The sequence below is a fragment of the Trachemys scripta genome, chromosome 6 (genome assembly GCF_013100865.1).
Source record: "Trachemys scripta elegans isolate TJP31775 chromosome 6, CAS_Tse_1.0, whole genome shotgun sequence".
In the NCBI taxonomy this organism is placed as follows: Eukaryota; Metazoa; Chordata; order Testudines; family Emydidae; genus Trachemys; species Trachemys scripta.
In genome coordinates, this window is record NC_048303.1 from 18,983,376 (window position 1) to 19,010,711 (window position 27,336).

At 45.0% G+C, this 27,336-nt stretch overlaps 2 long non-coding RNA genes across 7 annotated transcripts in view; one reads left to right on the forward strand and one right to left on the reverse strand.

Annotated features, from left to right (window-relative positions):
• The window catches only part of LOC117879228, a 36,908-nt gene extending 30,053 nt beyond the window's left edge, over positions 1–6,855 (reverse strand). The window contains exon 1 of the long non-coding RNA XR_004646203.1: positions 6,660–6,855. This is a non-coding gene — a long non-coding RNA (uncharacterized LOC117879228). The remainder of the gene's footprint in view (positions 1–6,659) is intronic.
• Positions 1–27,336, forward strand: LOC117879229. 6 transcript variants are annotated; one of them, XR_004646208.1, is made up of 6 exons: positions 1–72; positions 334–476; positions 10,659–10,718; positions 16,831–16,862; positions 25,563–25,675; positions 27,210–27,336. It is a non-coding gene; the product is annotated as an uncharacterized LOC117879229 (long non-coding RNA). The 6 variants fall into 6 exon arrangements; XR_004646204.1 differs by lacking the exon at positions 16,831–16,862; XR_004646209.1 differs by lacking the exon at positions 27,210–27,336 and having other exon boundaries at positions 25,563–25,676.

Sequence of the window (27,336 nt, forward strand, 5' to 3'; positions counted from 1 at the left end):
AAACAGGGACTCAGCGGTATTCTGTCTAATTGTGCAATGATATGCTCAAAAAATACCATTTCTGGCTTTGAGGTGCTCACTTGCTTTTTAACAAAACCATCTTTGGCTGTAAGACTAATGTCCTGGGCACTCATCACAATACAAGCCCACAGAGTGATTTTGGGGGTCTGATTCTGCAAACTCCTGTTGAAACTGCTAGTTTGGGGTGTATAGGGAATGCAAGATTAGGCCCTTTATATGCAGTTTGATTCTTTTATGTAAGTGGGGCATTATCATATGTTGGAAATGGTTTGATTTATAATGTACAGCCTGATTCTGCTTTCCTTATTCCAGGTGTTACTCCATTAACCTTGCTGGGGTGTAAGAAGTCAAAACTTGGTCTATATTTTGCAGCATGGTCTCGTGGTTAAGGGCTTGCAGTAACAACATCTGTGTTCTATTCCCAGCCTAGACACAAGATTGCTCTGTGATTTTAGGTAAGTCACTTAACCTTTTTGTGGTTCAGTTTCCTCATATGTGCAATGGGAATATTATTTTTACCAGGTTACTGGGAGATTACTTAATATTTGTAGAGATCTTTAATAGCCTCAACTGAAAGGAACCACCACAGTACAAGCTACTATCATTTGTACCACCTGCACTGTAACGAAAACAAAGCTAATTTTTATAAGTTCACAATTACTCCGTGTTCCTGTTGCATTTCAAGTCCTGCATGCCCAAGAACATCACACCATAAGCAAAAGTTTTAGAAATAACAAAAATAACTCTAATATCCTCAGGTCTGCAAAAAGAAACAAACATAAATGCTAAATTTAATCTCTCTCTCTCTCTTTATATATATATATATATATATATATATATATAAAAAATACACACACACACAGATATACAGTTCAGAGCCTGGGTAGTAATTCAGATCACATAGCAGGCTTGTCCTTTTAGGGGGATCTTAAGTGCCCAATTCCCATTAACTTTCAATGGGAGTTGGCTACTTAGGAAAGGAAGCATAGTCCAATGGTTAGGGACCAACCTGGGCTACGGGAGCCCTGTGTTCAATTCCCCACTCCGCCACAGACTTCCTGTGTGATCTTGGGCAAGTGACTTACTCCCTTTGTGCCTCAGTTCCCCATTTGCAGAATGGTAATAATAGCACCTCTCTATCTCGCAAGGGAGTTATGAGGATAAACATGTTTAAGGTTGCAAGGCATACTTATAAGTACTTAAGATAGATACATACATAGACAGAACCACTTTTGAAAATCTCCCTCTTTCCTGTTGTGCCTTTTCTCCTTGTCTAGCTTTAAAACAGACTGGAAATAAAGAAACAATGGGTGTCGCCAATTGAATAATTATTCAGGACCCAATTCTGATACCCTTCCTCTTTCTATTGAATAACACCTGACTTCAGTGAGGCTAGTCATGAAATTCAGCATGAGTAAGTGTACCAGAATCTGATCCCCAATTAGATCTCTGGGTGAAAATGTCATTGTGCTCATGGCTTCCATGTTCACGGAGAGATCTCTGAAATGGGTTTCACTGTCAAGGATGATCTGAATGCCATTATCTCTTCAAGCAGGCCCAGTCTGGCAAATACCATTGTTAGATTGATTCACAGTACAAAACCATGTGTGATTTTCAGAAGACCCAAACAACAGTTTTACCAGTCTGGATTTGAAATAATCACAGAGGTAAAAAAACGTTCCTGGCATTATAAAAATCCCATCTTCAGGGAAAGATTTTTGAATTCTCAAGGCAAAGCAGTGGCCCCACTTCCGTGGAATTGTGGAGGTTCATAAAAGAGATTCCACAGCATAAGCTGCAGACTAAAAAATTCTTGAAAATAAGTCACCTGAAAAGATGAAAAATGTTTAGTTGTGATTCTACATTCCTTGCATACTAAAAATTGCCATCTCAGTGGGAATGCCCAAAGGGCCCCAATGCTCAGCGCTCCATTCCTGCACTTGGCCCTGGGAAGCTTTGATGGCTTCAAGCCATCTTTGTGTTCCTCATATTCTTGGGGCAGCTGGGGGCCGACTAGGCCCCAGGCATAAATCAGAGGAGTCACAAGGCTGCTCTAACTTAGGGCATGTCTACACTACAGACTTTATCCAGCACAGCCAGTCAGGCATGTGAAGAGGTGTGATCCCTGATTATCATAGCTGTTATACCAGCAAAACTGCACTTTTATGGGTATTTTATGTTTTGCTTGGCTGGAGTAACATAAGCTAAACCAGCAAAAGCACAACTTTTCCGGTATAGCTGCGTCCACACTAGGAGCACTGTGCCAGTATAGAATACTGGTATTTGTATACCAGCAAAACACTCCTAGCCTTAGTCTACACTACAAAGTTTTTTCCAGCATAGCTACATGTGAAAAAAAATCGCACCCCTAACCAACACAGCTATGCCAGCAAAACCCTAGTGTACACTCAACTATGCTGACAGAAGATTGCTTGACAGCAGAGGTAATAGAGAGGTAGTTTAGCTATACCAGCAGAAGAACTCTTCTTTTGGCATAATTGTGTCACACCAGGGGTTTTGCCAGCATAGGGGTGAGATTTTTTCCCACTCCTCATCAAAACAGCTAGGAATATTGGTATACTACTACTCCTGTCAGCTTATGCTGCATCTCCAGTAGGGGGCTCTGCCAGCATAGCTACGCTCGTATAGCTATGCCTGCAAAGGATTTGTAGTGTAGACAAGCCCCTAGTATAAACATGGCCTTATACTCCTGTTTCCATTTACCATCTGCTGAGAATAGCCTGAGTGCAGAGTTACATCTCCTATGCCAGGGACTGTGACACAGGTTGCCATAAAACTGTTCTCGCTGCTGAACACTGGCTGAGGTCTGAACTACACTTAAAAATTTTGATTACCATAGCTATGTCAGTCAGGGGTATGATCTTTTTACTAACATAGACCAGCACAACCTACACTGGCATGAGCACTTTGTACTGATACCACTGTGTGGCACACGTTGCTACTTTCACTGGGAGGTTGGTAATATGACATCCAGTGGCCAACTGATGACACTGATATGTTAGTGAATTTGCATAAAGCACAGAGTACGAAGACACCAACACTTAACAGAAGCACCATGCGAAGGTTGCCCTACTGAAGCCTGGGAAATCTCCAGAGGGTGCAGTCACTTACTACCCCATCTCTCTCCTCTCAACCACCAGCAAGCTCATAGAACAGGCACTGCTCCGTGTCTGTTCGATACCATCAAAGACATCCTCCCAGCGGAGCAGGCAGGATTTTGCTCAAAGAGGAACTGCTGTGACCAAGTAGCTTCACTTACCGGCCACATTGAGGCAGGATTCCAATGTAAGTCGAAGACAGGGATCGCCCTTGTTGATCTGTGCTCAGCATATTACGCCATCTGAAGACAGGGCTTCCTCCTCAAGATCTCCCGCGTCATTCACTGCCAGTGAACGATCCGCCTCTTGACAGTGATGACCAGGGATCGCTACTTTAAGGTGCACCTTAATGGCCAGATCAGTAGACCAAGAATTCTTAATTTGGGCAGCCCTCAGGGCTCCGTCTTGGCCCTGGTACTTCTTAATCTATACACCATGGATATACCAGCGACAGAGTCAAAGAAATTCATGTATGCAGATGACACTGCCCTAACTATTCAACATATAAGCCTTCATACCATCAGCTGCACCCTAACCCGAGATCTTAACACAATTGCTGATTATTTCCAATGCCGGAAACTTAGGCCTAACCTGAAAAAAAACATGGTAACCACTTTCCATTCTAACAATAAAATAGCTAATACCAAACCTGATGTGCAGTTCTGCAGTGAGAGCATCAGCCATGAGGCTAACCCAAAGTATCTTGGCGTTACACTGGACTGGAGTTTGACCTTTCAACAAAACCTCAAGAACACCCGCAACAATTGCCTTGGTATATTCTGCAGCTCAATATTGTGCACCAGTGTGGTCTCAGAGCAGTCACACTAAACTCCTTGACACTCAACTTAATAATGCTATGCACATAATGTCGGAGATGCTCAAATCGACTCCAGCTGACTGGCTCCCAGACCTATCACAAATCCAGCCTCCACAGATTAGAGCATCTTGCTTTCTTACCCATGTCAACGCAAACACTCCCACTGCACAATGACCTGCAGAACCTACTAAAGTCAAGATTAAAATCCCGCAACCTTCTATGGAACCACATCAAGACCCTTACACCCAACTTCAATGCTGAGGCGCAATGGAGAATCACATGGAACTTTTTTACCACTCAAAACAAACAGCTCGTCATTGACCCTGCCAAGGAACCACCAGGTTTTGATAAATGTCACAAAGCCTGGTGCAGACTGAATCACATCAGGACATCTCATGGGAGATGTGGATAAACCCTCTTTATAAGGAAAATGAGGCAAACACCTGTATGCGACTGTGGTCATCAGACACAAATGATGGAGCACAGCATATCTTCGTTCTTTCGCCAGGGGCCTGAAGGACATTGACCAGCTCGTGGCCACGGCAATGCGCTGACTGTCAAATCTAGATATAAATTTGTAGTCGTTGCTACCTACCCAAGCCATACAAAAGAAGACTGTATCCACACTAGAGAGTGTTGTCAGTTTAACCGTACCAGTATAGCTATAGCAACAAAACCTTACCAGTTTAGACAGGGCCCGAGAAACCCCTTTAAACAAAGGATATTGTCCAGGGGCTGTTTTCACCCACGTTATGGCTCTTTTATGCCATGGAAGGAATGTAAAGGGGCTGCAGAGCTAGATCGAAGAAATGACAGATGAGGCCATTATTGGACAGTGCTGACTCTAGAAGAATTATTTATTTATAATGCATTTTAACTCAATAACAAGCAAATTCTACACCAAGAATGGTAACGTTGTCATAAGATCAACTGCAAGAAAGGTCAAATTTAAATTGCCTTGCAAGCGTGCTGAGCTTTCATAAAGGCAAACCAAGACATTTACATAATTAAATCTAAGTGAGAAATCGTGATATTTGTTTCTGAAAATGACTTAGCAGGCAAAGCTAAGGCCTTGGCTAATTGCTTGCTCTACACTGAATCCACGTGATCCCTTCACATGAGTCATAAGCTGACAAATAAATTACTAAAAATGTTTGAAAGTGACATTTTCATCTTAAGTCTTTGTTTTGTCACACAGCCCATTTGCAAAGAGCTGGCAAATTAAGTTGTTAAAGTGGTTACTCAGGGGATTTAGTGTCTTCAGGATTGAAAACTTTGTCCTTAAAATAAATAAATTAAATTCACAGAGAGGGAGACACACACAGACAGAGGATTTTCATGAAGAATTAAGGGCTCAATCCAATGGCCATCAAAGTCAGTGAATGTCTTTCCACTGAATTCAATGGGCACTGGCTCAGACCCAAAGTAGGCAATATACTTAAGTTATGCGGATATAAGCTGTAATGTAGACATAGTTTATGTCACTCTGGGGTGTGAATAAACCACCTCCCTGAGCGACATAGGTTATGCCGACCTAAGTGCCAGTATGGACCTTCCAACATAGCTTCTGTCGCTCACAGGGGCTGGACTAGTTAAACCGATGGCAGACCTCTCTCCCCTTGGCTTAGAGTGGCAACACTGGAGAGCTTACAGCAGCGCAGCTGTGCTACTGTAAACTCTAGTGTAGCCGTGCCCTCCCTTACTTACTTAGGGCTAGTCTACACTGGCAATGCTAAAGCACTGCCGCGGCTCTTGTGGTCATGGCAGAGCGCTGGGAGAGTATATTTTCTATTCAAAGTTGGGACTGGCACTAGTGAAATTTTTATTGGAGGTGAAAAACAAAACAAACCCTCCTTCAGTGCTTCTAAACACATCAGTAGCAGCAAGAGTAAGCAGAGCTGTCCCGCCCAATCTCCTGAGGTATGTTACATAGTACCATCTTGTGGAGATGCCAGGAAGTAGGCTGGAGAAGGGCATGGGAGCCAGAATTTAAGAACTCCCTAAGTAAGCTATTAAGTAAAAAACATTTTATGAAATGGGAGACTCTGATCCCTGAAGAACACTAGTGAGGGACCCAAAGTACTTATTATGGTACTTAAAATACACTGGGTGTCTTTTTGCTCTTGAAACGAACTAGTGAAACTCATATTTCAAAGTTACACACCTATATACTTCCCCCAATCCCTACATTTTTCATGAAGCCTAGCACTGTTCATCCCACATCTGAAGAACTGCTTAGGCTAACTTGTTTTTGTTTTTTTACAGTGCAACATTCACAAAATACTGCACCATGATAAGAAGCATCCACTTTCTGGTTACATCGTGCTTTGAATTACTGTCTGTTGTTTTGTCTTTTTAGATTGTAAATACTTTGGAGGCAAGTAGAAGTGTTGTCCATGTACTGTGCAGAACTGCCACTCAACAAATAATAATCTATCCAGCCAATGAAAAGTATTAACTCTAGTTCAACTGAAACATTTACAGGTCTGAGACGTAGAGGAATCAGTTGGTGTTTGTGCATGGTCCTGAAAACAGGCAAATGAGTCCTTGGGGGTTGTGGGTTTTCCCACTGAAAGTGTTGCACAGCTCCTGTTTTAAGTCACGTGCCAGCTGGCTGATCTGGGGTCAGACTGCTCAGGATCTATTAGTTTCACATATTTATCTGATCCAAGACCCAGTGTAGCTAAGGTTTAAATTCTTACCTTTCTTGCCAACTGAATGGCTCCAGGGTATTTTCTCACTGTTTCATTAGCAATAAGTGCTGCAGGCAGAGTTGGAGGAAAGAGAGCTGTAAGCATGTAGGCAGATGCTGAGAGGCCTGACTGTGTCTGGTGGCAGACTGCACACAGCTTCCATCCAACGGTGCCTGGGCCCTGGGTGATACACCAAACTAGGTCCCTCCTGAAACCTGACCCATTTTCTCTAGTTCCACTCATCAGACTATGCTCACAGATGTCAGACAGTGCCTGGGTGAATTTGTGCATGCACCCCTTTTATTCTGTGTTGTATTTTGGTTGAAATACCCAAGCAGTCAGTAGGGTTAAAATGAATTATTTATTTAAGCAAATTCCCCAAAATGCAATAGCTCCCACCATATGGACTGTCTCTTGGTCCTTCCCAGACTACCTTGACTAAACTCCCACTAGTGTTCTCCAGCATGTATTCTATTTGCCAACTCTGCTGGGTTCAGTTAACCTTAGCTACAAACAGAAATTCTTTTCGGTACTGCCAACTCTCATGGCTTTATCACAAGGCTCATGGTGTTGGCAGTACTGTCAACCTCAAGAGATCAAAAATCGTGAGTCTGATCCCCCAAAATCATGAGATTTTTTTTAAAAAGTAATACAGTGGTTTTTCGGTCTGTCTTTTGATTTTTGGACTCCCCCTGCCATCGTGTGTGTGTGTGTGTGAGAGAGAGAGAGAGAGAGAGAGAGAGAGAGAGAACTGGTGTTGCCCGCTCACCCGCATTTATTTGGTAATCAATTTTGACACACACACCCCTGCAGCAGGAGCTCTCACCCTTACATCTGTCTGTCCCCTGCCAAGTAATTAATGCTGCCCCCAATCTCCAAATTAGTGCCCACAACTCTTCCCCTATCAGTTCACCCCAGCCCACAGCCCCACCCTTCATCAGTTTAGTCCCCTCTAATAGTTCCCCTCACCCCTGTAGGGTTGTCAACTTTCTAATTGCGCAAAACCGAACACCCTTGCCCCACGCCCTGCCCTGCTCCTTCCCAAGACACTGCCCGCATTCACTCCATTTCCCCCCTCCCTCTGTTACTCTCTCTCCCCCACCCTCACTCATTCACTCATTTTCACCAGGCTGGGGCAGGGAGTTGGAGCGCAGGAGGGGATGCAGGGAGCGGGCCCCAAGTGGCACTCACCTCGGGCGGCTCCCCACACGTGGTGACATGTCCCTTGGCTTCTAGGTGGAGGCATGGCCAGGCGGCTCTACGCACTGCCTCCGCCCGCAGACATCGCCCCCACCCGCAGGCACTGCCCACACAGCTCCCATTGACCATGGTTCCCGGCCAATGGGAGCTGCGGAGCCGGCACTTGGGGTGGGGGCAGCGCATGGAGCCCCCATGGCCATCCCTCCGCCTAGGAGGTGAGGGACAGGTCACTGTTTCTGGGGAGCCACACGGAGCCAGGTAGGGAGCCTGCCAGTAGGGTGACCAGACAGCAAGTGTGAAAAATCGGGACAGAGGGTGGGGGGTAATAGGACCCTATATAAGAAAAAGCCCCAAATATCAGGACTGTCCCTATAAAATCGGGACACCTGGTCACCCTACCTGCCAGCCCCATGCCAAACGGTCTTTTAAGGTCCGGTCAGTGGTGCCGACCGGAGCCGCCAGGGTCCCTTTTTGACCAGGTGTTCTACTCAAAAACCAGACACCTGGCAACCCTACCCTACCCCAACCCTACCCCCCAGCCTCACCTATGCTCCTCCTGGGGCTCTCCACTCCCTCTCTCCCAGGCCTGGGAGACTGCAGGAGGGTTCACTCTCTCCCTTCCAGGCTGCGGGGGGCAGCTCCAGATGCTCTTCACCCCCTTTATGCCCCTTCCCAGTCTAAGTATTGTGGGTGGGGGGAGCAGGGGCACCGTTCCCATTGTGCATAGGAGAGGAGGAGGGAGTGGAGGTGCCCCGACCTGCTGGGCTCTTCAGTTCTCCCCTCCCTTCCTGTGAGAATGGCTTTGGTTTGCTGGGGAGAGAGAGCGGAAAGAGGACTGACCAAGCCAAAACAGGACATATGGTCATCCTATATATCTCCAGTCCCCCAGAGACCGGGTACAGTCCAGCCAATATCTTGACACTTGTGAAAAAGCCACTATCTTTAGTGTCTTTCTAAATGTCATGGCTCCTGAAGTTATCAGATAATTACTATTATTTATTAATAAGGCTAAGAATTTGTCGGACATATTTTTAGTAGAAGTCACGGACAGGTCACGGGCAATAAAGAAAAATTCATGGAAGCCCGTGACCTATCCATGACTTTTACTAAAAATATGCGTGACAAAATGGGGAGCTGCAGTGTCTCCACACCACCCCAGGGCGCCCCAGCTCGGAACTGTAGGGTTGTCCCCCCCCCCGCCAATGGCTCCGAACTCGGGACATCCCCACCCCCTGTGGCGTCTGGGAGCTCCCGGGGCCCCCCACCACCCACAGCAGCTCTGAGGCACACCCCCCGCCCACTGTGACCAGGTGCTGAGGGCCCTCACAGTTCCCAGCCACCACAGGTGGCGGGGGACCCTGCAGCTCCCAGGCACTGCAGCCTCAAGTCACAGAGGTCTCTGGAAGTCACGGATTCCATGACCTCCACGACAAAATCGTAGTGGTAGCCCTATTAATTAATTAATTATTTGTACTGTGGTAGTTCCAAGGGACCCCAGTCGTGGACCAGAACCCAGTTGTGCTAGGTGCTGTACAAACAAAGACCAGGGGTCTCAACTTTCCTTTAAAAAATATTACATGTCTACTCTAATGGTCTGGCTTTTGCGGCGGGGCGGGAAGGGGGCACGGGGGTGAGTAACTTGGGCCCATGTTGGATATCAAAGTAATTCCCAGTACCAGTGCGTTTAATTCTCCATGGACATTTCCTCATGGTATAATTCCACATAACCATTGTAGGCATTCACATATGACTGCAATTCACATTTTCTTTAGAGAATTTCATGTAAAATGCATGGGGTTGTAGCTAAACAAAAAATTTTAAGCAAGCCTGACCTTGCTGCATAAATCATTTGCTTTAAGGAATAGGCCCCTTAATGCTTGTGCATTTTTCCTGGAGTAAAACAAGGCACCGGCCAATGCCTGGAGAAGGCTGATAAGAGAGATTAATATTTAACATTTTCAAGTTCATGTATTGTAAATGCCTCTATCCTAAAACAAATTAGCCAAATGAATATGGTACTTTAATTCATCCACTTGGAAATGCATGTGCATTTTTTCATTGGCAATTTTACAAGTGGGAACATGTATTTTAATGTCATGAAGTATCAGTGACTGAACAGGTATTAGTGTACTTCAAATTGGCATACTGTTTATTTGCTCAGTTAGGATGTATCTAGGATGCTTTGTATCTAGGATGTACAACATATTTCCCTCATACTGGGGCGGTTTGCATATTTGATAAGAGCATCTTTTGAGGCCTAGCAACCACAAAGTAACTGTAACAGAGTTATTCTGTTGACTGAAAATGTTGATGGGTATTGGAACTTGACTAGGAGATGCCAGTTGATTCCTGCTGAGTCACTGTGGAATATATATCTTGCTAATACCACCCTTCATGTAAGTGAGCCCCCTTGGAAAAAGAAAACAACCGTTTGGAGTTGAGAAGCCCTAAAGACGTAGCCACAATAACAACCAAGCCTGGGGAGAAGGTTTGGGCTCAATAAGTTTGTTTCATATTGAGAAATTGCTAATTCAGCAAATCCATGGAAAACGGTGAGTTTTGAATCCACACAGCGGATATAGGTTGTATTTCACAGCAGTGTGGTAATGCCACCCATTTGCAGCAGTGTACATACTATGCAATTTCAAAAGCAGCTGCTCAATACGGACTTCAGAATAGTACTGTAGATAAATTAAAAGAACATCCATTAATATACAGCAGAAATAACTCACTCTGTACTGGGGATAATGATGCAGATTTCTTTTTTAATGGAATTCTAAGCTTTGGGTGTTTTTTTGTGTTTTTCAGGCATGATGGAACTCCTCAGAAGAACACATCCTGTTTTCAAGAGCATTCTGGGAGCAGCTGGTGAGTCCTGAACTTCCATTTGTATAGAGTTTAACCTTCAAGCTTTAAAAATCAATAAGCAGAAAACATGTAAGTAAATAGTGTTGAAATGCTTGTAAATTTCAGAGTTTAAAAGTCTTTTCATTTTGAGGTGAAAATTGGTGTTTTTAGAAACTCAAGCCTGTCTTCTGTTTTCAAAAACTTCTTCCATTAGGATTAATAAAACAAAAATTACATTTGCTAAATTAGATTCCAACATAAAATAATCATTAGAAAATGTCTGGGGTTTTGTATCCTGTGAAAAATCAAAAACTTTGAACAAAAGTTGAAAACTTTTGTCTGACACCAAAAAATTGATTTTGGCACGACTATTGTGTGGCCTAATAGGAATTGTACTTTGAGTACCTCAAGCCCCCATTTCCCTATGTGAGCCAGGCTCCCCAGCCAGACTACATTTCCCATCATGCACTCTAGCCAGGTACTCTAAGGATGCTCCACAGTGGCTCAGGGACTGGGGAAGCTGTGGTGCATCATGGGAAATGTAATCTGCCTGGGGAACCCAGCCCACAGATGAGTATATGGACCTGAGGCAGTTTGAATTACAATTTCTATAAATCCACTGCAGTAGCATTTCCAAATCTTGGTTGGTGTGTGTGTGTGTGTGTGTGTTTCAGCTGAAAATTTTCAGTTTTGGGGGTATTTGGTTTTTCATTGAAAAGTCAATAATTTCACCAGGGAGCAGACACTTTTCACAAAAAAAATTGTTTAGTCAAAAAACAGTTTTCCATTGAAAATCAGTTCTGATAAAAGATTGGCAGCCAACCTTAATAATCATATTTAATAAACAAGCTAATTCTCCTTCAACAAATATCCTTTCCCCAATTCAAATGACAAAGCTAACATTAATGTAATGCTAAGGATAAGAAATGAAGTACACAAAAATGAGAAATTCCCAAAGTCAAATGTTCTACTCCTGTATTTTTTGATGATGATGTATACATTACTGGGAGTTACCAGGTAGTGCTAATTCAGATAGCATGACAAGTTCTGTTTATGTGCAGTTAGATCGTGAAGAAATATTTATTGTTAAGTGTGGTTCAGTTATCTTTTTGAAACTGCATATCACCAATAAAGTGACTTATAGTGTTACTCTGTCACTCTAAATAATTTTTTTAGTTGCAAAACTGATGCCTAGAAAAATATACTCATGTAAACAAACAAAATGGTATATGACGTCAAAGCATTAGATAAATTGGACAGGATGCAGAGAAGAGTCATAAAAATTATTTGAAAATTGGAAAAATGTGTAACAAAAAAAAAAGAGATTTAAAGAGATGAATCTTTTAGTTTATAAAAAAAAGAAGACAGTTGACTTGATTACAGTGTATAAGTATTGTAAGCTGGTGGACCTGATCACCAGCCTGGGATGGTCAGCCACATTCAGTTCTATTTGTAGCCTTTTCCTGAGGGCTCTGTTTATTCTTCAACATACAAACAAAAAGGAAATGTGGAGTATTAACAAAAGCAATAGCCCTGTTCTGGACAGAGCCACCTGGGCTCTGGTAGCTAAAGAGTCAGCCTAGTGGGGTCCAGAGGTAGAGTTGCCAGGCGTCCAGTTTTCGACTGGAATGCCCGGTCGAAAAGAGACCCTGGCGGCTCCTGGCCCACACCCCATCCCCCTGCCCCAGCCTGGAGCCCTGTCCTTCACCCCAAACCTCTCATCCCTGGCCCCACCCCAGAACCCACACCCCCAGCCAGAGCTCACACCCCCTCCTGCACTCTGAACCCCTTGGTCCCTCCTGCACCCCAAGCTCCTCATCCCCGGCCCCACCCCAGATCCTGGACACTCAGCTGGAGTCCTCACCTCCCTGCCTCACACCCCAGCCCTCTGCCCAGAGCCCTCTCCTGCACCCTGAACCCTTCATTTTTGGCCCCACCCAGAGCCCGCATCCCAGCCCAAAGTCCATACTCCCTGCACCCCAACCCTCTGCCCCAGCCTGAAGCCCTCTCCGGCACCCCAAACCCCTCATCCCCAGCCCCACCCCAGAGCCTGCACCCCCAGCCAGAGCCCTCACCCCCCTCCCACACCCCAACCTCCTGCCCCAATCCTGTGAAAGTGAGTGAGGGTGGGAGAGAGCAAGTGATAGAGGGAGGGGGGATGAAGCGAGCTGGGGGCAGGGCCTTGGATAAGGGGTGGGGCCTTGGGGAAGGGGCGGGACAGGGGTGTTCGGTTTTGTGCAATTAGAAAGTTGACAACCCTTTCCATAGGGTCTGCTTGCCCTCTCACAGCCTTCTGTTGCAGCCACAGTACTCGTAGCACTCTCCTGGCCCTCCCTTACTCATGGAGCTGGATTCCTCCTTTATATCCTTGTGATGGGGTTAATCAATCCTACACTGGACAGTTAAGCGTGCAGGAATAACTCTGGGCCTCGGAAACCCCAGCCCCACCAGTTGGAGGAGGGACTTAAAATGTCAGAGGGTGGAGAGAAGCAGACCTGCATTTGTTGCTGCAGAGGGACTACGCCAGGAAGGGAGGTCTGGTGCACATAGCCGATACTCCCTACCCTGCTGAGACCCATGGGCCAAGTCAACAGGGACAACTGCCAGCCATGACATGCCTCAAACAGGGGCAGAGTGGTAGGAAGAGGCCAGGGGAGAGCATCAGCTAGACTGCAGATTGTGGACTCCTGCCTTATAGTGCTCAAGAGGGACGGGACTTCTGGGTTGGAACCTGGGAGGTGGGGCTCCCACCACAGACTCTTACCGCTAGGCAGGGCTGCTGCCATGGACTGTAACTGCTAGGTGGAGACTGCTGCCACAGACGGTAACCACCAGGCCAGGAGGCGCACCCCACTTGTGATTGGTAGAGAATGCGGACATAATGGCCCAGTCCTGCTGAAGGCCTGTAAAGAAGGCCAGCAGAAAAATGAGGAAGGAAAATAGGAAGAAACAACATGAACATGGCGAAATTGCTGAAGTGGTCAGTGGGGAGCCAACAGCAACAGGCTACCCAGCTGTTGCAGCAATGGAATCAATTACTACAACAGCTGGCCTCACAACACCAGCAGCAATTCATCTGGGAGCTGACCAAAACCAACAATACCTGGTCTAGCAGATGGAGGCATTCCGCCACCCCCTGGGAGCCACACCTAACCCAGGGCCATGATCACCTGGGGGCATCCCAACGTCTGGGATCCTGTCAAGCTGACAAAGATGGGCCCAGGGGATAAGCCCAAAGCCTTCTTGGGGTTGCCCGAGACTACCATAAGGTCAAGGCCATTTTGGACTGCTTTGATATCTCCTTGGAGACATACCGTCAATATGTCTGAAGGGAAAAATGGCCACACTCAGGTGATGGCTCAGTACTTCAAGGATTATTGCTGGTGCTGGCTAACCCCAGAAAGGTGCACCAGGGTGCAGATGGTGGAGAATATTGTCCTAGAGCAATTTATCCAAACTCTTCAAGTCAGGGGATGGGAGTGGGTGCAGAGATATCACTCTAGCACACTGCTGGAAGTGGTAGGAGCCATGGAAAATTACCTGGCTGCCAATTTCCCAGATCTCCAATGGTGAAGGACCTGAAATTAGGCTGTTGCCAAATGTGAAGGGCCTAGCATGAAGGAAAGAACTGGGCACGGGTGACCACCAGCTGGGGTGGGGTCCAAGTCCCTTTCGAGACAGAGACTACAAGGCTGAATGAGAGTGCCCCAAGACACAGAGGCCTGGGGAGCCAGGGAGCGCAGAAGCTAAGACTCCTCCAACTGGAGCAACCGCAGCAGAGGAGGGGCTGACAGTGGCTCTTCCAGTGAGTAGTTGCTTCGAATGTGGGCAGCACGGCTACTTTCGACACAACTGCCCCTTTATGGATTGTAGCTGCAGGCAGGCCTGGACAGCCACCCCTAAAGCCTGCAAACAGGGGCTGGCCAAGATAATGGGCCCAGTGAGGGTCTATGGGATTGAGGCACTTGGCCTAACAGATTCTGGGTGCAGACAGACCCTTGTGAGGGAAAAGCTGGTTAAGTCCCACAGGATGCTGTCCAACACGATCTTCATACAGTGTGCACTGAAAGACATGCACCCTTAACCAACAAAGGAGATACAGCAGACAGTGGGGAGCCATACTAAGACTCTCCATCTAGGGGACGGGAGGGTGTCTCTCTTGCCTACCCTGTGGTCCTGGGACAAGACTGGAAGTACTTCAGCAAAGTCTTGCAGGTGCAGGAGAGAGACCCCGATCTAGGGTTGACCATAACTCTGATGCTGTGGAAGGAGCAGGGTCCACAAAACTGGCTGACGCAAAAGTGTGAGAAGATCCAGGGGAAGGGACCTCACAACAGGCAGAGGAGCCCCTGAAAGACCATCAGGACTCACGAACCCTGAGGGTATGGAATGGCTGACCCAGAACAAAGATTTCATTAGGGAACAGAAGGGAGAGCCCACCTTGTGCCAGGCATATGAAAAGTTGGCAGCTGTCAACAGGGAGGTAGTTGACCCACGGGGGGGCATGACAATGATCATGCTTTGAGTTGAGCCTATACTGATTGGTACAGCGTGACCCCCAGACCACAAAATCCGGGCCCAACTCCTGGTACCCTGACCCTTTCAGGGAGTTACTCTGGCTCATGCACTTAGTACCATGTGCTGGCCACCTGGGAAGGGAGAAAACAATGGAAATAATTACCGGCTGGTTGTATTGGCCAGGTATCCTCTAAGACCGGTGATTATAAAATGCTCAGGGAGATCAGAGAGGCCACAAAGGCAGAAAATGCAATAAAAATAGGGTATTTCAACTGTCCTCACACTGGGTATATGTCACCTCAGGAAGAGATGCAGACATAAAATCTGTGGACACAATAAATGACTGCTTCTTCGAGCAGCTTGTCTTGGAACCAATAAGGGGAAAGGTGATTCTTGATTTCGTACTAAGTGGCACACAGGATCTGGTCCAAGAGGTGAATATAGCTGAACCGCATGGTAATAGTGACCTTAATGTAATTAAATTTACCATCCTTGTAGGGTAAAAAATGCCAAAGAAACCCACCACAGTGGCGTTTAATTTAAAAAATGGGAACTACAGAAAAATGGAGAAGCTAGTTAAACAGAAATTGAAAGGAACAGTCATGTGGGTGAAAAGCCTGCAAACTGCATGGAGAATATTTAAAGGCACCATAATAGAAGCTCAAACTAAATTTATACTCCAAATTTAAACAAAAACAGTAAGAGGACAAAAAAAATGCCAAAAAAAGATGTGGTTAGAGGCAAAAAAGCATCTTCTAAAAATTGGAAGTCAAATCCTACTGAAGAAAATAGAAAGGCACATAAACTCTGGCAAGTCAACAGTAGAAACCTAAGGCAGACCAAGAAAGAATTCGAAAAGCAACTAGCTAAAGACACAAAAACTAACAGTTTAAAAAAAAAACATTAAGAACATCAGGAGCAGGAAGCCCGTCAGATAGTCAGGGCTTATCTTCACTACTGGGGTAAATTGAACTAAGTTATGCTACTCCAGCTACGTGAATAACGTAGTTGGAGTTGATGTAGCTTAGGTTGACATACCCTGGTGTCTTCACTGCACTACTTCAACGGGAGATGCTCTCTGGTCAACTTCACTTACACTTCTCAGAGAGCTGGAGTACCAGGGTTGAGTGGAGAATGCTCTGCCGTCGACTTAGCGGGTCTTCACTAGACCTGCTAAATCGATCCTTGCTGCATCAGTTGCAGCAGCGTCGATCTCCTCATAGTGAAGACTAGCCCTCAGTGGGGCCACTGGACCCTTGAGGTGCTAAAGGAGCACTCAAGAAAGTTGTGATCTTTGCAGAGAAGCTAAATTAATTCTTTGCTTTGGTCTTTACTAGAGAGGATGTAGGGGAGATCCCTTCATACAAACCATTCTTTTAGGTGACATATCTGGGAATTGTCCCAGATTGATGTGTTAATAAAGGAGATTTTGGAACAAACTGATTAAATTAAACACAAATAAGACACCAGGACAGGATGGTATTAACCCAAGAGCTCTGAAGGATCTCAAATATGAAACTGCAGAAGTATTAACTGGTATGTAACCTATCACTTAAATCAGCCTCTGCACCAGATGACTGGAGAATAGCTAATGTAACACCAATTTTTTTTAAAGGCTCCAGAGGCGATCCTGGCAATTACAGGCTGGTAAGTCTAACTTCAGTACCAGGCAAACAGAATGAAACTACAGTAAAGAACAAATTTATTAGACACACCCATAAACACAATATGTGAGGAAGAGTCTATGTGGCTTTTGTAAAGGAAACCATGCCTCATCAATTCATTAAAATTCTTTGAGAGTGTCAGCAAGCATGTGCATAAGGGTGAGCAAGTAATTATAGTGTACTCGGACTTTCAGAAACCTTTGACAAGTTCCCTCACCAAAGGCTCTTAAGCAAAGTAAGCAGTCATGGGATAAGAGGGAAGGTCCTCTCATGGATCAGTAACTAGCTAAAAGATAGGAAACAAATGGTAGGAATAAATGGTCAGTTTTCACAATGGGGAGAGGTAGATAGTGGTGTTCCCCAAAGATTTGTACTGGGACCAGCACTGTTCAACATATTCATAAATGATCTGGAAAAGATGTTGAACTGTGAAGTGGCAAAATTTGCAGACAATACAAAATTAATCAAGATAGTTAAATCCAAAGCCAACTGTGAAAGGCATCTCACCCACCTGGGTGACTGGGCAATAAAATGGCAGCTGCAATCCGGTGTGAAGTAATGCACATCGGGGAAAAATCATCCCAACTATACATACAAAATGATGGGGTCTAAATTAGCTGTTACCACTCAAAAAAGAGGTCTTGTAGTCATAGTGGATGGTTCACTGAAAACATCCACTCAATGTGCAGTCAAAAAATCTAAGAGACTGTTAGGCACCATTAGGAAGGGACAGAAAAGATAATAGGACAGAAAAGATCAAAATGCCACTATGTAGATCTGTGGTACATCCACAACTTGAATAGTGCATGCAGTTCTGGTAGCCCCATCTCAAAAAAGATATATTAGAATTGGAAAGGGTACAAAGAAGGGCAACAAAAATGATTTACAGGTATGGAACAACTTCCATACAAGGAGAGACTAAAAAGATTAGGGCTGTTCATCTTAGAAGAGAGATGACTAAGTGGGGACATGATTAGATCTATAAAATCATGAATGGTGTGGAGAAAGTGAATAAGGAAGTATTATTTATCCCTTCACATAACACAAGAACCAGGAGTCACCCAATTAAATTAATAGGCAGCAGGTTTAAAGAAAACAAAAAGAAGTACTTCGTCACATAGTGCTCAGTCAACCTGTGGAACTGATTGGCAGGGGATGTTGTGAAGGCCAAAAGTATAACTGGGTTCAAAAAAGAATTAGATAAATTCATGGAGAATAGGTCCATCTATGGCAATTAGCCAAAAATCCCGATGCTCTGGGTGTCCCTAAACCTTGGACTGCCAGAAACTGGGACTGGATGACAGGGTGTAAATCACTCAAAATTGCCTTGTTCTGTTCATTCACTCTGAAACATCTGGCACTGGCCACTGTCAGAAGATGGTACTGGGCTAGATGGACCCTTGGTTTAATCTAGTATGGCTGTTTTTATGTTCTTAAAATTGCAGATTAATTAGGTCATGGATTTTTTATATATCACAGCTGGTCTAACCAATCTCTTTTGTAGAATAATGCCAGATTCTGATACCCATACTGATGCTGAATAGCACTTTACTCCACACACGGTCCTTTGACTTCAGTGGGAGTGCTCATAGAGTAAGGTGCTACTCAGCTTGAGTAAAGTATCTAACTCTGCCCTGTACTTGTTCAATAAGATTATTTGGTTTGGAGACTAGTGTGAATTCCTTTTATTAAACAAAATAACTCCAGTATCTCAACTTTATTGATGTATTTCTTCACCTTTTCTGATTAGTAGGTGGCTTTTCACTGATTTAGGGTCGGATTCTGGCTCATATTAAAATCATTGACAGTGCTTGGAGTTGAACTGAGATTGGCTTTTATCTGCAAATTGTTCCAATACTGACAATAAGTAAAGTTGGTTACTTTATCCCAAATCAAAGCCTCCTCCCTGTGCTTGTAGCCAGCTCATTATTCTACCACACATAGTATGCAACCCACAATAAAAGGAAGCAGATGCAGAAAACCCTCTAATTCAGTGGTCTCCAAACTTTTTTGATCGCGCACCCCTATCAGTAAAAAATTTTTGAGCACGCACCCCCTGCCGTGCTGGCTCTACCATTTTTGCCCCCTCCCCCCCCCCCCCAAAAAGCCACTCGGACTCCCACCCGAACTGCAGAACCAAAAAAAAAAAAAACACTCCTTCTGTCGCGCACCCCCAAAGATCCTCTTGCGCACCCCCTGCGATGCACACATCCCACTTTGGAGACCACTGCTCTAATTTAATGAATGTAGCTGTACATCTATAATTAATAATACATGCTTCAAAAACTGGTGCCTAATTTAGTAAACAGCTATTCTGGTGTTGGTATACTGTCAAGTTTCTGTATAGGAGATAGACACTGTTTCATGGTGGTTTCATGATCTTGATTGTGTTCAGAATGTAGTAAAATATTTTAATTAAATTAATCTACGCAACAGATTGGGTGGAAAATATTGAATGGTTTATTATCTCTTCCTCTGAAGTATCTGGTGCTGGCCACTGTTGGAGACAAGAGGCTAGATTAAACAGGCCAAGGGTCTGATCCCCTATGGCAATTCCTAAGGTTAAAACTGTCCCAAATTAGACTCCTAAGAACTGAATGCTCAGAAGGAGTTAGGTGCCTACATATCTCTTCTAGGCACCGATGTCCCACAGAACTCCCACTGAATCCCTGTAGGTGCCTAAACTCACTTGGTGCCTAACTTTTAACAGTAAAAGTTTCCTGGGCACCTATGTTTCTGTCTTGAGCCATGCACATTCCTGTCTCCCCATAGGTGTGCAGACACCTATCTCCCACCTACGCCCCAGAGTGATTCACAAGCCAGTGGAAGATGTCCCCCTAACTCACCTTAGGGGCCTAGTCCTTTAGGCATGCTCAGAGTCTGCCTACTAGAGCAGGCCCCCATAAGCAAAACAGCCTGGGTGGGCAGAAGACCTCAATCATAACTTTTAGCCCACTGGCTAGAGTACTCACCTGGGATGTGGGAGACCTCCAGTTCAAGTCCCCCCTCCACCTAAGGGGGGGAGACAAGGGATTTGAACAGGGATCTGCTACCTCTCAGGTGAGTGCTTGAACATTGGGCTAGGGGATATTTTGATGTAGGAAGCCCCTCAAACACTCCACTTGAAGCTGGATAAATAAAGACTCATTGGACTGGGGGGACTGGATCCCCCATCTCCTAGGTGAGTGCACTAAGCACCAGGCTATAGACTCATTCTCATCCTTGCGTGTGCGCGCTCTCTCTTCCTTTTTAGGAGTCATTTGGGACAGAGAGTGACAGCACATCAGAATATCCCATAGCCCAATGGTTAGGGCACTCACCTGAGAGATCCTTGTTTAAATCCCTTCTCCCCGTTATGTGAGTGGGGGACTTGAAATGGGGTCTCCAACCTCCCAAAGGAGTGCACTGATCTTTGGGCTAAAAGTTACAAGGGAGGTCATCCTCTTTCCTAAAGCAGTATCAATGCAGTCACTCAAAAGAGGGGCTCCTCCTGGCACATAGGCGCCGACTCTGTGGGTGCTCCGGGGCTGGAGCACCCACGGGGAAAAATTGGCAGGCAGCTCCCCTCCCTGCCCCTCCCCCGCCCCAGCTCACCTCTGGCTCTGCTCCACCTCCGCCTCTTCCCCTGAGCGTGCCACATGCCCACTTTTTCCCCCAGCTCCCAGCGCTTGCCGCCGCAAAACAGCTGTTTTGTGGCGGCAAGTGCTGGGAGTGGGGAGTGGGAACACGGCATGCTCGGGGGAAGAGGCAGGACCGGGATGTGGATTTGGGGAGGGGTCCAATAGGGGCAGGGAGGGGGCGAAGTTGGGACGAGGAGTTTGGGGAAGGGGTTGGAATGGGGGTGGGATTGGGCGGGGCAGGGTGGAGGCGGCCAGGGGGCATGAGCACCCACCGGTGCCGGGAAAAGTTGGCACCTATGTCCTGGCATACAGAGAGAGGCACCTCCCTGCACCCCAGACTTAGGCACAACTCTCACAGAGGGGGTGGGGCTCAGCACATAAGCCTCTGGTTGGCATCTCCCATTGGCTGACTTAGGCAACTCCCCACCTAGCCTGCTGGCTTTTGTGAATCACTTTCTAAGGTGCCTGTTTCTCCCCAGTCCTTATTCTACAGGGAGCCTCGGTGCCTAACTCATCCTTTTTTTAATCTCAGTGATTTTTCCAGGCGCCGAAAAGTTAGGCACTATGACGCTCAGCATCACAATGCCTAAATCCTTTTGAACATTCAGTCCTAAGTCATTAGGGTAAAATTCTCAAAAGCACCTATGTTCCTATTTATTGGTCTAAGATCAAACCTGCTGAGTATGTTCATTGTATGTAAAGTTATGCTCTCAAAAATTCTGCATTGCAATGTTGTTAATGGGATCAGGAGATTAGAAGAGAAAGAGAAATGAGGATGGTATGAAATCCCTGATCAGGGAACCGTTTACAGTGCTGTTTACTAATTCATTGTCTTTAACAACTGTCAGCTCAGGGGAAAGGGAGAAATTTAATGCACTGACACTTGGTGACCCAACTTCAAGAAAGGACTTTACATAATGCTTCCCGGAGGGGATTTGCTTTATCTTTACTTCATGCTTCACAGAAGAGAGACATTTGCACAGTCACTTAATCAAACCACCACTTCCCCACAAAGTTACTGTAGACAGCAGTCAAGCCCATGAGAATGAGGAGTTGCACTGAGCGTGCTTAGAACATTCTCTGCGTATCCAGGAAGAGGGGTTGGCTCTTGGTTTATTGAAAGTAAAGGGGCCAGGGATTCCTGAATCCATCCGTGGAAAGGATCCCAGACAGAGAGGGAAAACTGTAGATGAAATCTATGGCCTTGGGCACGCTCACGCACACACCTACACCTACACCCAATGAACTGACCAACCCTGGGTAGGGTAAAGGACAAGCAGGCCTCTGATGTGAGCACAAATTCCCCACCACAGACTAAATAGTCAACAGGAGTTGCCACCTGCAGGTTATGGTAAGAGAGAGAGAGGAGACGCATGCCCTGAAAGGGTTGATTAGTTATTTAAAAACAAAAACGGTCCCCAAACCCTCTCCTTCGCTATCACCAGTAGACAGGAGAGGCAGCCATAGCCTAGGGTGGTAATAATTCCTATATCCTGCAGGGACGGAGACGAAAGAGCGCTGCTGCTGGGGGAAGTTCATTCGTGTGCGTTATATAACTCCCATCTTTGGAGCCGGGCAGCTTTACCTTGTCCCTGATGAGACTGGCTTAGTGAGCTGCCAGAATGTGGGTTCACATGCCCAAGGCCACCTACTTTTTAATCTGGATGGGCTCCATTGGTAGTAAAAGTTGGTCTTGGAGGTACAGTATTATGCCAGCAAATTAATTTGTGCTCTGTTGCCATTGGCAGCAGCAGCAAAATCTGCACAAGGATTTATGTTCAATGAACCTGAATAATGTAAAATACTGCTGAATAATACCTAGCTAGCTTTTCTCTTTGCCATGTGAAGATTTAGGGAGTGACAATGAAAGATACTGTTTATGGACCAGATTTTTAAACAGCAGCCTCCCTTCTTGTGCCTGCAATCATTTCCAAGTGTAATTTAGGTCACTTTGACATAAGGGCTTGTTTGCTTGAGAGGCAGTGTGGCCTGTTGGCTAGGACAGTAGACTGAGAACTCAGGAGTCCAGAGGTTGATTCCCAGCTCTGCCACTGGTTTGCTCAGTGACTTTAGGGAAGTCATTCCACTGTATGGTGCCTCAGTTTTCCCAGCTGTAAAATGGGGGTAATGATGCTGCTCTCCTATGAAGGTATATATCCTCATTACTACTCAAGTCTAAGTTATCTACATTCTTCCCACAGCAATTTTGAAGGTGTAAAAGGAAGTTCTGAGTGAATCTAGACTGAAAATCAGGCCCTATATTTTTAATTTCAAGATAACGGTCTCCCTTTGTTCCCTGGGGGTGATGTGTCAGTGTGGTGAGTCACTATGGGGAATGCCAGCATGGCGTATAGGAGCTGATGTAATGAGGCTGATCATTGGGAAATTCAAATCAATTTAGTTTACTGAAAGCTCCAGTGGAAAAGATCATGGTTTCTAGGTTAACCACCTTTGATCTGTTTCATCCTTTTTAAAAAAAAAAAAAGTTAATTTTTATCTTCCCGCTACTCTGAACTACTGGCCAGTCATAGATAATTTTTAACTACTAGCCACTGACTCATTTGGGTCACAGGTACTTTCCCCTCTGTGTGTATTTGGGGTCTATATCACTATTATGCTTGTACTGCATATGACTTACCTTTGTCTGTTATACTGTGCTAAAAGAGCTAGGTGAAACTATGATTTTGCTTTACAGGGTATTCTACAGTCCTTTTATTTTGGTTCATGGGCATTCATGGCTCTTGAATAGCATGATACATTTTGAGTAAATATCCAAACAAATAAGCAAAAATCAGCTGAAATGATCAAGCGTTGCATGCTTTTTGTCATAGAGCTTCTCTACCGATTTCCATGCAAAGCTGTAGGGCCAGATCCTTAGCTGATGTAAATCAATGGGCCATAATGATGAGTCAGATTTGATTATTTCAATGGAGCTACGCCTGTTTCACATCTGAGGATCTGGCCCATAATTTTGACCCGGGTTTTGTGAATATCAGTAACCCAAGCCCCATTGCTGGGTTTGTAACGGGATACAAAGGTTTTTCCGTAGGCGAAATATCCAGGTCAGAAATGGTTTAATTAGTCCCAAGTTTATTTTATCATACACCATAGAAGATAGAGCTGGGATAAAGCCATAAAGGCACTAGTCATTAATGCAGGATGTTTCCTTACATTATTCACATTGGCATAATAGTTAAATTCTTAAATCCTGCAGGAAAAATACCTTTGACTTCAAATATGTGCCTTGCTAAGGACTGCAGAATCAGGCCTTTCTTGAATCCCTCCAGGGCTAGTGCCTCCACTGTCCCCTTTGGCAAACTCTGCATATCAGTGTCCCATGTTTCAGTGAAGAATGTTTGCTCCCCAACTCCTCCTCCTTTTCAGTTTTGAGGGCCCAATCCTCAAATCAGTCCACTCAACAGACTGCTGTTGGCTTCAGTTGGAGTTGTGGCATGCCAGTTGCAGTGCATGCAGCGTGTGTGTGTTGGGGGTGTGCACTGCCCCTTGAAATGGAGAGCAGTCTCTTTGTGCTCGCGTGCAGCCTGCATGCTGTGCTCCCTCTCTCACAGTTTTATTTGTTCTGGTCATATAAAAAAATGATTCTTCTGACTGGAAGTATGTGAAAAAACAATCCAGGCAAACCTCATTTAGGTGATGTAAATAGGAGCACTACCCCAAGGTCTCAAAATGGAACTAGCTTTTTTAAGTCTGGCATAAACAAACACAGAATTGTGTTTCCCCAATTGTGTTTTTAAGCTTTCTCCAGGCTGCTCTTGAGGTTTACGGTGCACATGGTGGCTTTATGCAGATAAAGTCTGAGTCAGCTCAGATGCACTGAGGGCCTTTTCAGTTAGCATTTCCCTCCTTCCCCCAAGAGAGTGTTCCCTTTGGGGTCATATCCCTCTCACACTGGGTGAGGGAATTGCCTAATACTTCATTGTTTGCCCCATCCACTTTATTTTGCAGTATGGGGTTGAGGGCTGTACTCAGAAAGACAATGCTTAACCCTCTCCTTGCCAGTTTCTGGGCTGGTTCAATTCTCCCTATTGCAGAACCTAACCTTTAGCTTCTAGATCCTAATTTCATGCTTTACCTCTTTCAAAGTATTGTGAAAAGCCCCTATTTCCTGCCTTGGTAGTAGTTCATTAACTCCTTCAATCAGTGCAGTATTTTTCACGTCCTTCCCTCACCCTTCTGTCTCCTCTTTTCCCCACAGCATATGACCTGAGGTCCATCTGTTTCTTTTGTTGTATCTTCCAGTCTTTACATAAGGCACATAATATAAAAGGGTTTTCCTGCTTTCACCTGTGGGCCAACTTTAAGCTTTTTATAGGGGTTCTGAAACTGGGGGTCAGGACCCCTCAGGGGATCACAAGGTTATTACATGGGGAGTTGCGAGCTGTCAGCCTCCACCCCAAACCCCGCTTTGCCTCCAGCATTTATAATGGCGTTAAATATATAAAAAAGTGTTTTTAATTTATAAGGGGGGGTCGCACTCAGAGACTTGCTGTGTGAAAGGGGGTCACAAGTACAAACGTTTGAGAATCACTGTCATAGAGCGACCAAAGTCAGTGAGATCTGTTCATATGTATCTGAGGGTAGAATTTGTCCCACATATTTATGTATGGTGTATGTATTGCATCATGCTTATCTGCTCTCGGATCACATTTAGTGACCTTTAACCAATCCAATTAGTTTTCTCCCGGAATTTCAAAACAATTTGGCATTTTATTTCAAAGAACGGGAGCAGGAACAGCCAGTCCTCCGTGAGGATTGTTGCAATTCTCTCTCAAATTATCACCCAGTATCTCCATGTGCTGCAGTGGTGAAAGCCTTTACTTTATTAGTTTTAGTGGCTCATTTAAAATTGTAGCACAGCGTTTTTGGGAAAGGAACTTTTACTCATGAACACACTCCCAGCAGTCATTATCTAGTGACACTTCCCTTCTGAAAAATACCAGCATACTAAAAATCTGTTCGAGTTTAGAGAAATTACAGCTCATAAAATACATTCTAAATAAATGATTACTTTTTGGTTGCCTTCTGTCTCTGCTGTTTTACAGTTAAGTACAAACCTTTCCCATCATACCAGATACTTCCCATAAGCTTCAAAAACAGGTCCGAATGATCAGAATTGCACCCAGAATTGGCACATACAGTTATGGTTACTGTACAGGTAAGTCATAGACACATTTTTGCACAAGTGCCATTCTGAAAATGTGGACAGCCTCTTAAATGTACTGTGCTCTCTAGTTAGCATGATATGCTTATTATTTCTTCTTTGTATTACCTGGCTGGCACCTACAGGTCCCAACCAACCAAGAGAGGCCCCATTATATAGTGGCTATACAAACTCAGAGTAAGAGAGAGCCCTGCTCCCCAAGTGTTTAGAATCTAAATAGACAAAGGGCGGGAAGGGAAATGGAGACACATTGCCATGCTGTGACTTGTTCATTGTCAAACACAAGGTTAGTAGCACAGATGGGATTAGAATGCAGGGCTTCTGATTCACAGGATAGTGCCCCAGCTGCTAGACCACGCAGCCCCCCCGGAACAGGCAGATGCAAACAGCTGCAGCTGAAGATACTGGAATATATTTCAACTAGGGCATATTTATCTCGCAATAATTGTGTTCCCATTATTAGAATATATCTCAGTTCTTTTTCTGCTGTTATTATCTAATCTTTATACTGCAGAATCCAGAGCCCCATTGTGTAAGGTTTTGCAGACACACACATAGAAGAAGACATGGGGGTCTGAACTCTCAAGGGTGCAATCCTGGTCCTGTTAAAGTCAATGGGCGTTTTTGTTTGTCATTTGGTGATCGGCCAGGTTGGGTGAAAACCGTTCACGCAAATTTCCCAGAATTACGTTCTTGTTAAAGCTCAGTAGTGATAAACTGGGGCTGCCCCTGTGCAGCTGCATTGTATAGGGTGAACCCCTCTCCTCACCATGGTGTATCCATGAAGGAGGAAGCCCGGACATAGTTGCTGTGCATCCTTGAGCACTAGGGGGTTGGCAATGCGTTAGCAGGTGCTTCACTTCAGTAGGATTTAAACTGCTTAAGTGCTTTGCTGAATCAGGACCTAGGTGGCTTGTCTGGCCAATGTGGCTAGTTGTGCTCTTCACCCCCATAGTCCCCAATGGGTACATAACAAGTTGATTGGGGGTGTGGCAGGGTCCCGCCCCTGGTACAACAACTGGATTTAGGATCCAGGCAGTTGGGGCAGCTCCTACTTTAAAGGTGATGTAGGGAGCAATAGGGCTTGTCATTCATTGCTTGCAGTATTCTCTCCCCACTCCCCCTTTCCTGGCACATCTCTGGATACATAAGCTAGCGCTTAGCCTCTAGACTTTGTTCTTCTTTGTCTTATTCCAATCTCTGAATTCCTGCCAAATGTGTTAACGTTATTCGTTTGTGTCAACAACCCCCCCCCCAAATCTTTTTTAAAAAATGCAACATAATACAATGAATTTGCAGAATGTTTTCTGTTTTCTCATTTTAATACACAGGAAAAAAGAACATTACAAAAATGCATCATTGGTCTCTCGCATAATTAAAAATGCTAGGGTTATGAATGAGGGGAAATGATCCTTAGAACACAGATGTAATCATTAAAAATAAAAGAATCCTGAGACCCAGCAGTGGCACTCCTTTCTTCAGATATAATTCAATTAAACACATTCTTTCCTTCTCTCCCCATTTACAGACATTCTTGGTATTCTGTTACAATAATGCCAAGCCGGCCCCATTGTGCTAGGCACTGTACAAATACACAGTGAAAGACAGTCCCTGCCCTGAAGAGCTTACAGCCTGAATGATGGAAAGAGAAACAG